Raw genomic sequence first — 13,778 nt, 5'->3', positions numbered from 1 at the left:
AGCACAGAAAAAAGGAAGTAGACAGTGAGGAAAGAAGAAAGAATATTGTATAGAAAGAGAATAGCTATACAATTTAAGGATTATGTTAGCAAAGAGTTTAAAATATAGGTGAATAGGAAAATAAAGTCGTATTTCATCACAAGATAGAGGGATATTCCTTGAAAAAAATCATTTTTCTGTTTCACCAAAGTTTGGTCATTTGGTCTTTAATCTTTGTCCCTCTTCAAAGTCATGTGGCAACACTTCTCTCCCTTCTGCTGTAGCTGATGCTTGTCTAGCCTTCTCTGAGCAGAGACAAGGTCCTGTTTTCCCCCCTCTATTTTCTTTCTAATTTTTGATCGGGCATGAACTTGTTGCTTTTTTCCTTTTGTGGTGGACCCTTTTGACTGTCAGAAGCTCATGTCAGAACTCAAGTTTTGAAGCATAAAGAGAGAGTTTTTTTTTTTGAAGCCCTGCTACAGTAGGTGAATACTTGTAGAGGAAAATAGATGCCTAATGGAAAAGATGAATTTCTGAGCAGAAAACATGCAAAATATTAATTTCAAGATATAACCTCGGTACTTTAACAAAAATAAGAAGTAGACACTGGGAAATAGGATCATTCAATTTTCCTAATTTCTTTTAGGGAAAAATCAAGCTATTACACTTTTGTTTTACACTTTAATAATTATAGAAATGTTGTTTTCATTTGTAGTCCTAAAGTGTTAAGACAGCTATTAATAAAACTAAATTTTACGTCAAAGATAGTGTTAAAAAGGAGACAACAATGTACAAAAATAATACCTTAAAAAGAGAAAGAGAAATAAATTATTTGAAATATACCAATATGCAACAGATGCACATTAGTTAGGATGTATGGTTAAACTTAAGGCTGTAGATTAGGTTAAAACCAAAGTCCAACAATATGTTTCTTAAAAGAAGTGTGCAAATAATTTAAAAAGAGATTTAATAATAAAAAAAACTAAGATAAATTAGGATAAAGTAAAATAAATGATGGCAATTTATTTCTCTAAAATTAAATTTTGAGACATCAATCTCTTTGATAAAAGGAACAACTAATGGAACAATTCATAGTCACAAACTTCTATGCCATTTGTTAACAAAGCACCAAATATACAAAACAAAATCTGTTCAAATGTATAGAGAATTTGTGAGGGGTACAATTTTTCAGTGTTTTAACATTCATAATTGATTATGCAAGTGAAATAAATTGTTCAAAATATAATAATGAAGTTGATGTAAAAATATGTATTTATTCATTCTGAAAACATTTAGTGAGGGCTTACTATGTGTCAAACATTCTTTCAGATGCCAGAGGATGCTATAGAAAAATGCGTGCCCTCTTGTAATATTTTGTTCAAGTTCTGATCAGAAGGATGAATGATGGAGCCCAAGAAGCCAGGTACAAATTCAAGCTTCTTCCATTCATAAGCTAGGCAGTCCTTACTCAAATTTCTTATCGTATCTTTTCTTTAGTTTCCTCATCTGAAATGTAGGTGAGGCTAATTGTATATGCCAACTTGACTGGTTTCAAGATGCTTACATATTTGGTTAGACATTATTTCCGAGTGTGTCGATAAGGGTGTTTCTGGAAGGATTGGGCATTTGACTTGGTGGACTGAGTAAAGCAGCTGGCCATCCCCAGTGTGAGTGGGCATCATCCAACTTGCTGAGGGTTTGAATAGAGCAAAAAGGCAAAGGAAGGGTGAATTATGTCTCTCTGCCAGACTGTTTGAGCTGAGACGTTAGTCTTCTCCTACCCTTAAGCTAGAACTTATACCGTCAGAATTCCTGGTTCTCAGGCCTTCAGATCCAGGCTGTAATTTATTCCATGACCTTTCCTGGGTCTCCAGCTTGCAGAGGGTGGACTGTAGGAATTTTCTGCCTCCATAATCACATAAGCCAATTCCTTATAATAAATCTCATTCTAGATATACATATCTGTATATCTCCTGGTTGTTCTTGCTCTCTGGAGAACCCTGACTAATATAGTTATTTTGAGGATTAGTGTTGTTTTGAAAACTGAATATTTCAGTGTGTGTGAAGTACTCAGAACAATGTCTGGCACAGGCAGATCCTGCACAAAGGTGGCTAATATCATTATTACCCCTTCTTTTCACCACACCTCTAGTATTTCTGTAAGTTGCCCATATACTAGCCCAACAAATGAACCTTGATATTTCCATGACATATAATTACCTAGTTCATATTGTTGCTACAATTCAACTAGAGATTATTACAAAATAATTTGAAAAAGATCTTTATAATTGCTCACTGATTAAAGATTTTAAGATGCTTCTCTTTCAAATATTTTTATTTCTCAGAGCACCTACAATGCTTAGTGTAGGTCTTCACTTTCTGTCACTCATAATTACATTCTAATATTTTCATTATTTTAATATTTATCTATTTTCTCTACCTTACATTACTGACAGGATTTTTGGCCATGTCTATGTTTTAATTTTCTGCTCTCCACATACAATTTAAACAAAATATTATATTTTAAATTCTTTACAATCTTTCTGTTATTCCACATTTCTCATTTAAACTTAACCAGTTGTCTTTTCACCTAATTCCGATTTCTCTTTAGGGGTCTTTTCTTTTATTTCACAGTCTAGGTATATTTTTTTTTATTTATGATGCTAGTCCATCAGTTTTTTTGATTCTTTAACAAAATAACCCACAGAACTACTTATTTTCTTCTGAGTCATTAGGATATTTTAATATATTTTTTATTCTGTAGTATTTTTCATGCCAACTATTGGTACTTATAAGTTCTTGGGTGAGTTTGCTACACAACTACCTCTTTAAATTGACTTTGTTGGCATGATATTAACTTCCAATGACATAGCTATATGATCAGTTCACATTGAAGGCAAAACCCTGTAATAGACAAAATTACCTTTGTCAGATTGACTCTGGTGACAAAAAAGGCTTTTGTTTTCTTCAAACTATTATAAAATTATTTACATTCTATTAGAGGAAGAGGATCTAGGTAATTTAGCAGGCCAAGTGTTTTGCAGGTGCACTGTCACAGTTATAGTGACTTGTAATTTGGGTACCCTAATAGCACTAGAAGCTGAACTGCTCCATGAATACTCTGCAGTGCAATAAGTGGTTTCTGTAACAGTGCTGTGAAAAATCAACTTACCCAAACTTACAGAGAAAATTAGCAAGTTCAGTTGGGGGAAAGATATATGGCCTGAGCAGATTTTTTTTTCCTCTCTCTTCAAGAGAAATAATTTAATCCATTATTTTGAGAATTAAGATTGATAGTTATCTGAAACTGGATATTTGAAAAAAAAAACAAGGAAAAAAGAAATATTAATCAATTTAGGACAAAATAAAATAGAACTATACTAATAGATATTGAGTGTTATTTATACACTAGGTACTTTTCTAATCACTGCAAAGTAGGATCTATCACCCACAATTTGCAGATAAAGAGAATGAGATAGAAACATGTAAATAAACTGGTCTGAGATAACCATAAAGTAAAAGTCAGGAGTGGTTTTTAAATGCATGCAGTCTGACTCAGGTTCTCTGCTATTAATCTGATAGAAGGCTCTTAGGAAATTTATCATCCTGGTCAAATAGAAAAAACAGCCCAAGTAAAATAACCAGAATAAGCAGCTCAAACCCAGAGCCTGAGATTCCCATGTCCTGTCAGAAATATGTTTTGTCTATTCTTTAAGCTCCATAGTTTGTCTTTAGAAGTACATGCTAGACACTTCTACAGTAAAAGTAGTGAACAAACACCACTGATGTAGGCTACAAAAGACATTTGCCAATTGTGCATTCTAAAAATTTGAGCATATTTGAAATACTTAAAAAACCCTGACAGTATCTTCAGATTTGACCATTCTTGTAAGCATTTTGACACAATAAGCAGAGAACTTCTTACAGAGATTCTTCTAGTCTCTTTCCATTCATCATAAAAGATTTGAGTGATTTCTTTATATATTGAAAATCTATTTTTATAAAACTGACCATACTAATAAAATCATGTAATACTTTGTACATTTCTGGCTTTGACCTATAAAAGAAAATATTTTTAAAAAATCATATGTAATACTATATTGCTAACCATACATCAGTTTTATTAAAGACAAATAGACATTCCAAAAGGGGTTGCATGTCACATTTTTTGCTCTAGTAAGAAATAAACTATTTTCTTGTCATTCACTTGGAATTCCAGTATTGACATTATATGCACTAATGATTTCTTTGTAGGAATCTTTTTAATTGAATTGTTGATGTTTCCAAGGTAAAATCATAATATAATTTAATTACAATAATATAAGAGGGCACTTAATTATGTACCCTCTTATATACCTGATTATGAGAACTTCAGTCTGTGTTTCAACCCTTTAAACTGAGAACTGTTATAAAGTCCATAGTGTTAGGATATTTAGAAATAGAAATGTTAATGCGTCCGGGAGAGATTAAAGCCTCTTGAGTTCATATGGCATATTAATTTTGGCTTTTCTTCAGCTTTGAATTCCCACTATTTAGTAACTTTGAAATTTCATTTCCTTTTTGGACTATTTCTCAGCACCACCATGAGTCTAATATAGTAAAATTGGGCTACCATCCAAGTGACACAAGCCCCATGCACTGGGGAAACGTAGGGAGGGTGGATTCTGCTCCAAGACTGAGATAGAATAGCTCTTTATTTTGCAGACCTTTCCTTTATTTTTACTTAACTTTCCTATATTTGACATGAGAGCAACACAATCTCATGAGAGGTGTGAAACTAAAGGAACAGGGCCAAAGAGGCCCATGCAGTCTCTTTTGAGCCAAAGTCCTGTAGATTTACAAGGTCTTCCTGATCTATACTTGATCTAATCCAGTGGTTCTCAAAATATAGTTCCTGAATATCACTGTCACCTGGCTAGTACAAATTTTCAAGCCCTAGGCTAGGCCTGGGAAGAGGGTGTCACAGTCCGTGTTTTAATAAGGCCTTTGGATGAAATCTGATGCTTGCTAAAGTTTGAAAACCTGAGTTTTCAAATCACCTTGGCTAAGCTCTACATAGGGGTTTAAGTCTATGCAAGTAGAGCAATACATAGAGTGATTTTTGTTTTTCTGCATTGTTGCTGAACTGTAAATAATCTATTTGTAAATCTTTGTTAGTAGTAATGAGTTTGAATTTAAAAATCTGGAGGTTAAAAATTATGACCATTTTTTTTCTGCCTCCCTTTTATGTACAGGTTAATCCTCATTACTTACAAATTCCCTACTTGTGAAGTTGTCTACTTGGTAAAACTTTTTGTAATACAAAAATCAATTTTGTGGATATAAACAGATAAGTCCAGTGAATTGTCCAACAAACACATTTCCAGCTGAGTTCAAAGTGATGTCTTGCCTTTTTCAGCTCACAAACAATAAACAAGTGTCCTTTTGTGATCTATTTAGTGCCATACTTTAGGCATTTATTTTTGCTTTTTATTGGTGATTTCACAGCTTAAAATGTCCCCCAAGGATATTGCTAAACGGTGGCCCTTTTTTTCTAAACACAGGAAGACAAAAGAATGTGCCTTATGGAGAAAATACATGTGTTAGCTTAACTTCTTTCTAGAATGAGCTCCAGGGCTGTAGACATAAGGTCAATGTTTATAAATCAGCAATATATACTAAATAAGTTGTCTTTAGACAAAGAGACACACAAAAAAATAAGGTCATGTATTGCATTAATCAGTTGATAAAAATATTGTAACCAGAGGCTTGAGGGACCATAACCTGTATTTCCCGTAGGAACAATGGTTCAATATTGACTGATTCTGTGTTTGCGGCAAATTTATAGAATGTATCAGCCACTAATAATAAAAATCAGTTGTATATAATTTATATTTCTCAGTTCTCTGCCAACTTGCCAATATAACAACTCCAACTAGTGCTATAGTTTTTTTTTAAATTGACCTAATCTTGCACTTCCCAACTCATTTTAAGATTGAGTTAATGTCTGACTTCCAAACCCTTCTAGGACAATTCGTAATGGCTTGTTGAAATCCTGTTTTTCTATAGTGTAGTTGTAAATCATGACAAATTTTAAGTTCACTAAATATTTGACTTCAGTAGCATCCAAATATGTTTCTACTATTTGATAAAGAGTTCTAATTCTCATCATTGAGGTACATGGAAAAAAGTTAATATACTCTATTAAAACATGCCTTTCACTAAACTGGAAATTTAGAAACTGAAAATGTTAAGGAAATAGAATGGTGGGAAAGTAGATTTCATGAATTGACTCACGCATAAGAAAAATTTTCACTCTCCTGTGTTTTAGATGCAGGCCGCTCACCATCTTCTGGCCATGTTAACACCTTTGGACCTATAGCTGTTTATCTCCATTAGATTACATAAAATGGTATAAAGCACACTATACTACAGTGTTCTATACAAATTACGTGCTTTTGGAATGCTTTTTTCTTATTAACTATTAATATACAAATGTATTTTACAATTTGATCCTTGGGACTTTTTTTCTGGTTTATTTATTTTATTCAGATGTATTCATTTAAAGCATTAGGAAAGATTTTCAAGAGATGGTTACAGAGGTGAACAGCAGAACTTAAATAGCCAAAATATTTACTCATGTGAAATTATGAATTGTTAATTAACAGAAGCAACTGTCAAAATCATGAAACACTATTTCTACCATTTATTTATATTGCTAGCGTACAGGAAAAACTCATGTCTGTTAATCATTCAGCTTTAGATGATAACCAAGCTTTCATATACTGTGTTCGATGATGAATCTACTAATGCCAACTTCCTTTTTCTCTTACAAACTTCCTAAAAGAAGCAAAGCAGTTTAGATAGCAAGTCGATTAAATTGATTAAATTAAAAATTGATATTTTTATTTTATTTAAACATAAACTTTTTTGTGACCTATAAAATGAAATATATTTAATAGTAAAAAGTAGGCATTAAATGGTTTTGGCTATTTTTAAATGACTCGTAGGTTAAATTTCTATCAGAATTTTAGATAACTGACATTTTAATCTCAGAATTTACTTTGGCTTTTATGATTTTATGAGTCAAAGTGCAGATGCTCAGTTTATTTATTGGAATATTTGCTGCATTTGTAATATGAAAGGTCATTAGGAATGACTCAACATCACAAAGCACAGTTAAAATTCTAAAACTGGGAAATGACAACTTATTATTTTTACACCAGCATTAAAGCCAATTCTCTTTTTATTTCACAATAGAAGTAAAATCCAATAATGAAGTCAATAGAAACAATGGTGGTCAGGGTTGATATTTATATTTTTATTCTAATGTGTGTTTTATCAGTTAATAACTTTTTCAAACAAGAACTCAAAAAATAAATTCCCAGCCTAAAGTTCAAAGATTTCTTATTTTAATAGCACATATTTTATTTAACTCATCAATGTCCATGTAACCTCAGACAAGAAGAATGTGGACAACATAATAATTGTAAACCATTTGCTACTGCATGATCAGAAACAGACACATAAACAAATTCTGGCCAAATGCATGAACGGAAGTGAGAGGGTTTCTCTAAAATTATCTCTTCATGTCTAAGTAAGAACCATAGCAAAATTAAGCTCTTCACAGCCTCTGAATCAGTTTTGCATTTTATGGACTAGCTGAAATGGCTGTAGCCAAATTGCCACCATCTTTTAAGAAAAACCAATGTCAAGGCTGGAGCAGGAGAGAAGGGGACCTGCTGTTAATGACAATGCTGAGCCATTGACTCCACCCATGCTGAAGACTGCTCAAAGGCTAGATGTTGTGCATTATAAATACAAGATTCTTATTGTCTAGGTATTTAGGTAGGTGTTTGTAAGTTTGATCAAAATCACTCCAATAATTTTTTTTTTTTTTTTGAGACAGTCTCATTGTGTTGCTCAGGCTGGAGTCCAGTGGCACGATCTCGGCTCAGTGCAACCTCCGCCTCCTGGGTTCAAGCAGTTCTCCTACATCAGCGTCCCGAGTAGCTGGGATTACAGGCACCCACTACCACGCCTGGGGCTAATGTTGGTCAGGCTGGCTCGAACTCCTGACCTCAAGAGATCCACCTGCTTTCGCCTCCCAAAGTGCTGGGATTACAGGCATAAGCTGCCATACCCAGCCTCCAAATACTTTTTTTTAAAATCAAAATAATGATTTCAATGACTGAGATCTCTTATGTATTTCAACGAAATCATGTTTCATAAAGATTTAGTCTTCTGAAAGCCAGTGTGAATTGTTTTTTTTTTCTACAAGTTTAATCAAAACCAAACAAAATCAACAAACCTCTACCCCCAAATGTGGTACTGTTTCCTAAAAGAATGCATTTCCTTTTTACTTCCATCACCATACAACGGTTAATGACTTCTGCACTTAAAATTCCTAACACATCTCACTTAGCTCTTTTGTGCAGTAACACTTTTCTTCTCTCCAAATATGTGGTTCAATGGAAGTTACATTTTTAAAATTATATTTTCCTCCTCACAACTTATTGGTTCTAAGATTTATACCCTTTGCAATGTGTATAAGACTACTGTGATTTTGGGACATGGGACCAAGTGTAGCATGTCTGATCCTATCTTTGATGGCAAATACTTCTGCTGTGAGATATGGGAGCTGCTGAGTGAAAATCTTTTACTGATAATAAAGCCAGTTGTCAGAGGGAAGCAAAAGTGAGAGAAGAAGAGACTTGAGGTGACTTTAATGAAAACTCCTACCTGCCAAAACTAGGCAAAAATATGACATACATAAATATAAATTTCCACAAGGAAATTTCTTTCCCACCTTTCTATATCTTTCTTACTCTCTATTATCACATTTACTAATAGAGATATCTAATGTTCTTGATACTCAAAGTGGATTTGATATACTATCTCTTACTCATCTCTTCCCCACCCCTGTTGCATACGGGGAGCTCCAGGCAACCGAGTGGGATGGGAATTGGGGACTGAAAGTGAAGAAGTGTAGCAATAGCATTAGCACAGTATTGGGGAAAGAGAGAGGAAACTGACAACATTCCTTCTTCTCACTACGGTTGTAGCTTGAGGAAGGCCTTTGCTTGGGGAGGTGAAAATGAAGGCTCAACTACAAAACGCAATTTAATTAACAAGATGGGAATTTTCCTCAGATAAGGGTGACTGTTAGACTTATTGTGCCAGAATAATGGCATAATAATAATGTTATGAAGACTATCTAAGATTTCTCCCAGAGAAAAGAGGAAGAACATATTATGGTGGATTTCCAGGCCACAGTGAAAAAGAATAGTTTTTTTGAATAGTTGCGTCCTAATGAGTTATGTTTGTTCAATGTAGCAGTTAGAATTGTATAATATGGGCATGAACACACTACAATTGTTGGCCCCAAAGATTAATAAAAATGGACATAAAACATGGAATAAGATACATAAATATTTATATTGTCTAAATTTATGACAATAGGAATACTGTAAAAACTGATACAAAGCAAGTAATTCAAATAATGATAATTATAACTTTAAATCAAGAAACAGAACAAATTGCTTAAATTACATGCCAGAAAAGATAGCTAAAAGGTTTCAGTGTCAATAATTATAACAGGAAATCTTCCTTGAAATCATTTTTACAAGAACAATGATTTTAAGCGTCTCAAACACATGCACACTTACATACCACATACGCGCACTCTCTCATTCTTTGGGCCATCATAAGTAATATAATATTATGATGCTTTCATTTATTTGTTGTACATACACTCAATTCCTTCTATATTTATGGCTTGTTGCTGGGATCTAGGGAAAAATGCTGTACAAATATGCAGTGAACTCACTCTCCAGGGGTATATTTCCTACTTTGGAGACAGTTAACTAACAAGGCAGACATGATGCAGTTTGGCTGTATCCTGTAAGAGGTGAAGTTTTAGGACGGCAAGTAGACAGAAGGGGTTGAGGAATGAGGAAGCAGAGCTTCTGGATAAGGGTTTCTGCTAAAAAAAATGTGCTGCAGAAACACATGGAGGTTATGTAGGAGTACACTAAAAAATAAAAAAAAAAAGAAGAACAAAGGAATGGAACCCATGTTTTAAGAAGCCTAGAAAGCTGGAATAGTATGAGTACGTTGAAGGGGAAGGAGAAAATAGACAAGAGAGGCAGGCAGAGGCCAAATCACAGCTGACCTGGTAATGCACGTAAAGGAGTTTAGACTTTAAGAGTAATATCATCAACAATAGTTTCAAGCTATGGAACTCAAGTGGAAACGACACTAAAATACTTGCTTTATAGAAAGATCTTTTTGAATTTTTATTCCTAAAAATATGATGGAAATTCCTATGGATTGAAATAACAGATATGCTGAAACCGAAACAAACTGCTGTGTTCTAAATGTGTCCTCCAAACTTCGTATGTTGTAACTTCATTGCATTGTGATAGTATTAAAGGTAGTGCCTTTAGGAGGTGATTAAGTCAGAAGGGCAGAGTCCTCATGAATGAAATTAGAGACCTTATAAAAGAGGCTGAAGGAAGTCTCTTGCCCTTCTGACCATTCAGCCATGTGAGGACAAGTATTTGCCTACTTAGGAGGGTACAGCAACAAAGTGTCGTTATTGAAAGCGAGAATGGCCTGCACCATACACGAAACTTGCCAGTGCCTTGATCTTGGACTTCCCAGCCTCACGAACTGTGAGAAATACATTTCGATTATTTATAAAGTAACCAGGCTATGGTATTTTGTTGTAGCAGCACAGATGGACAAAGACACAAACATATACAAGTTTTTAAAGCATCACTGGGATGATAAGAAATTCACCAATGCCAAAAAATTATTTTAATTTAAAAAAGATGAAAAGAACCTTTTTAGCCCTGATATAATTTGGATATTTGTCCCTGCCTAATTCTCATACTGAAGTGTAATCCCCAACATTGGAGGTGGGACCTGGTAGGAGGTATTTGGATTATGGGAGCCGATCCCTCATGAATGGCTCAGAACATCCCCTTGGTTATAAGGGAGCTCTCATTTTGAGTTCACATGAGATCTGGTCATTTAAATATGTGTGGCATCTCCCCCTATTCTGTCTTTCTCTTGCTCCTATCTGGCCATGTGACTTGCTGGCTCCTTGACCTTCCACTATGATTGTAAGCTTCCTTTGGCCTCCCCAGAAGCCAAGAAGATCCCAGCACCATGTTTCCTGTAAAGCTTGCAGAACCTTGAGCCAATTAAACCTCTTTTCTTTATATAATACACAGTCTGAGGTATTTCTTTATAGCAATGCAAGAACAACCTAATGCAAGCCCCAACAATTTCTGTGGAAAAATGGAAGTTCAACTCTTCCTCTTTGCAGACTGCATACAATATAGCATATGACACACTGTGGGGAAACATCAAATAAGAGACTTCTTCATAAGATTAGTCCTCAAAAACAGTGATTAAATAGATATTAAGCCCCTACTCCTCAGAAGTGACAGCAAAGAAATTTGGCTTTCTCATTCTTGGCATTGGGTAAAAGGAACAGAATGATGTGATGATAAACATTAGCTAGTTATTACAGAAGATTGCATTCTGAATATGTGGCTATGTTTAAAAAGTACAATCTGCCACATGTAACAGAGTTAACTGGAACACTGCTTATGTGTTAAGAAAAGTTTTAAGGCAAGAAATTAAGTTCAGTTGGTCTCAGGTAATCAAATGCAAGTTCTCTCCTGAAAAACATTACAAAACTTGGATTATAGGCTAGAGGTAAATCATATTGTGATTTTTTTCAGTATTTCTCATTTCATTTTATATTATACCCTTCTATTTTGTATCTTATTAGCCCTTGGATTTATGAATGTGTCTGATGATTCAATGTGACAATTTGTTAAGATAAGGTATGAAATGGAAGAGGAGTATGTTAGGCTGGTACCAATGGATAATTCTGATAACGTTAGTGATGAAGGCTTACATTCTGCTGAGCCATGTAGTGGTGTGGAAAGGGACACATAAAATCTCCTTTTCCAACAAAATCTATCTCTCAGTGAATTTTACTTGAGCTGATAGTCCAACCTGGCATATGCCTTTCTGTCTTCTCTGACAAACTCAAAATGCAACATTATTTCCAGGAAAATTAAAGACACTAATTTCAAATCACAGTCATTGGATAAATGATGGTACTGATTGTTCTATATAACTATTAGAATCTAAAATATAATGTTTGTTGAAAAGTACATCCTGTGAAAAGGATGTAAGTTATGTATCAGCAGAAAATATTGTCTGGAAAAGTCACACAAATGGTCAAAACCTAATAATGCCAGCATGTGAAAATACACTGAGATAATTGCTGAGAAAAGATGCTGAAGAAAAATTTGAAAAGTTTCTGCTTTTAAGGAGTATGATCATCAAGGCATTGATGATATGTTACAATATATTGAAGAGGTTTTGTGTCATAAACTGAAAAACCAGAACCCTAATATCCAAGTTGATGAATAGATTTCACCAATAAATGGCATTCTGTAGTATTTGTAATATTTGTAATTTATAATAAAATTCGCGGTAACATTCCCTGTGCAAAGAGTGGTCTGAAACAAGCAAAGGACTAGATATATTTAATGTTTTATCTTTATATCTGAAACAGAAGTTCTATCTTCAATGGGTTGTATTAGCATTTGCACTAGGTACTCCATCAATAGTTGGCTCCTTGAAGATTTTACCTCTTGTAGTAAGCCCAAGTCCAAATACTGTCATCAAACAATACTTTGTTCACAAACTGGTGCTAGTGTAAAGAAAGTCATGGAAAGGAAATAATAAAAGTTCAGGAATACCACAAAAAATGGTCAATTTTATTAAACCCAAACCAGCTTGCTTAAGAATCTTTTTAAAAATGTATAATAATAAAAGTTCAGGAATACCACAAAAAATGGTCAATTTTATTAAACCCAAACCAGCTTGCTTAAGAATCTTTTAAAAATGTATAAAAACCTGGGCAAACATCACACACACACACACACACACACACACACACACACACACACACACACACACACACACACACACACACACACACACACACACACACACACACACACACACACACACACACACACACACACCCCCTCCTGCTGCAAAAAGGAATTCAGTGGCTTAATGGAGGGAGAAAGTTCCCGATAGGATGTTTCAGCTGAAGAAGAATTAGAGAAGCACTGTCAAAAAAAAATGTAGGCCGAATTTTGCTGAGCACTTTAAAGACAAAAAATCGCTGCAGAAACCAACTTAATTGGCAGACATTTTCATCACATGATCTAGTTTAACAAGTCTTTGCAAGGATCTGGATATATATATTTTTTTACTTTAAATGCAAGATTTTTGTAGTTAAATGAGAAAAATCACATATTTAGAAATATCAGTTGCATTTAAAAAATCTTACAAAAGAGAATCTTGAAATATTTTTACCACTACCTGGGCTTAGACTGAGAAATGACACGAGCAAAGCCCAAACTTTTTTGAAAATCATCTAGAGAACTCCAGAGTAATACTGAACAGTACTTTTCTTCCCTCTCAACTCAAAGTATATAGCAGAATAATAAACACTTTCTCTGAAATTTCTTTTCAGCCTGAGACCTTAACTTTGAAAGAAGAGGAAGAGGCTGGGAGCCATAGTTCATGCCTGTAATCCCAACAATTTGGGAGGCCAAGACAGGCAGATTGCTTGAGCTCAGGAGTTGGAGACCAGCCTGGGTAACATGGCGAAACCCTGTCTCTATACAAAATACAAAAATTTGCCAGGTACGATGGTGTGTGCCTGTAGTCCTAGCTACTCTGGAGGCTGAGGTGGGAGGATCACTTGAGCCTGA

General features: G+C 34.5%; 1 long non-coding RNA gene across 1 annotated transcript; it reads left to right on the top strand.

Annotated features, from left to right (window-relative positions):
* The first annotated feature begins 1,317 nt into the window (after positions 1-1,317).
* On the top strand, positions 1,318-8,208 carry LOC129059797 (uncharacterized). Its single transcript, XR_008525886.2, has 2 exons — positions 1,318-1,402; positions 7,868-8,208. It is a non-coding gene; the product is annotated as an uncharacterized LOC129059797 (long non-coding RNA).
* Positions 8,209-13,778: the final 5,570 nt, after the last annotated feature.

Source organism: Pongo abelii, chromosome 5 (genome assembly GCF_028885655.2).
Source record: "Pongo abelii isolate AG06213 chromosome 5, NHGRI_mPonAbe1-v2.0_pri, whole genome shotgun sequence".
NCBI lineage: Eukaryota > Metazoa > Chordata > Mammalia > Primates > Hominidae > Pongo > Pongo abelii.
The sequence above is the reverse complement of the archived record's forward strand: the minus strand, read 5'-3'. Positions and strand labels throughout refer to the sequence as shown.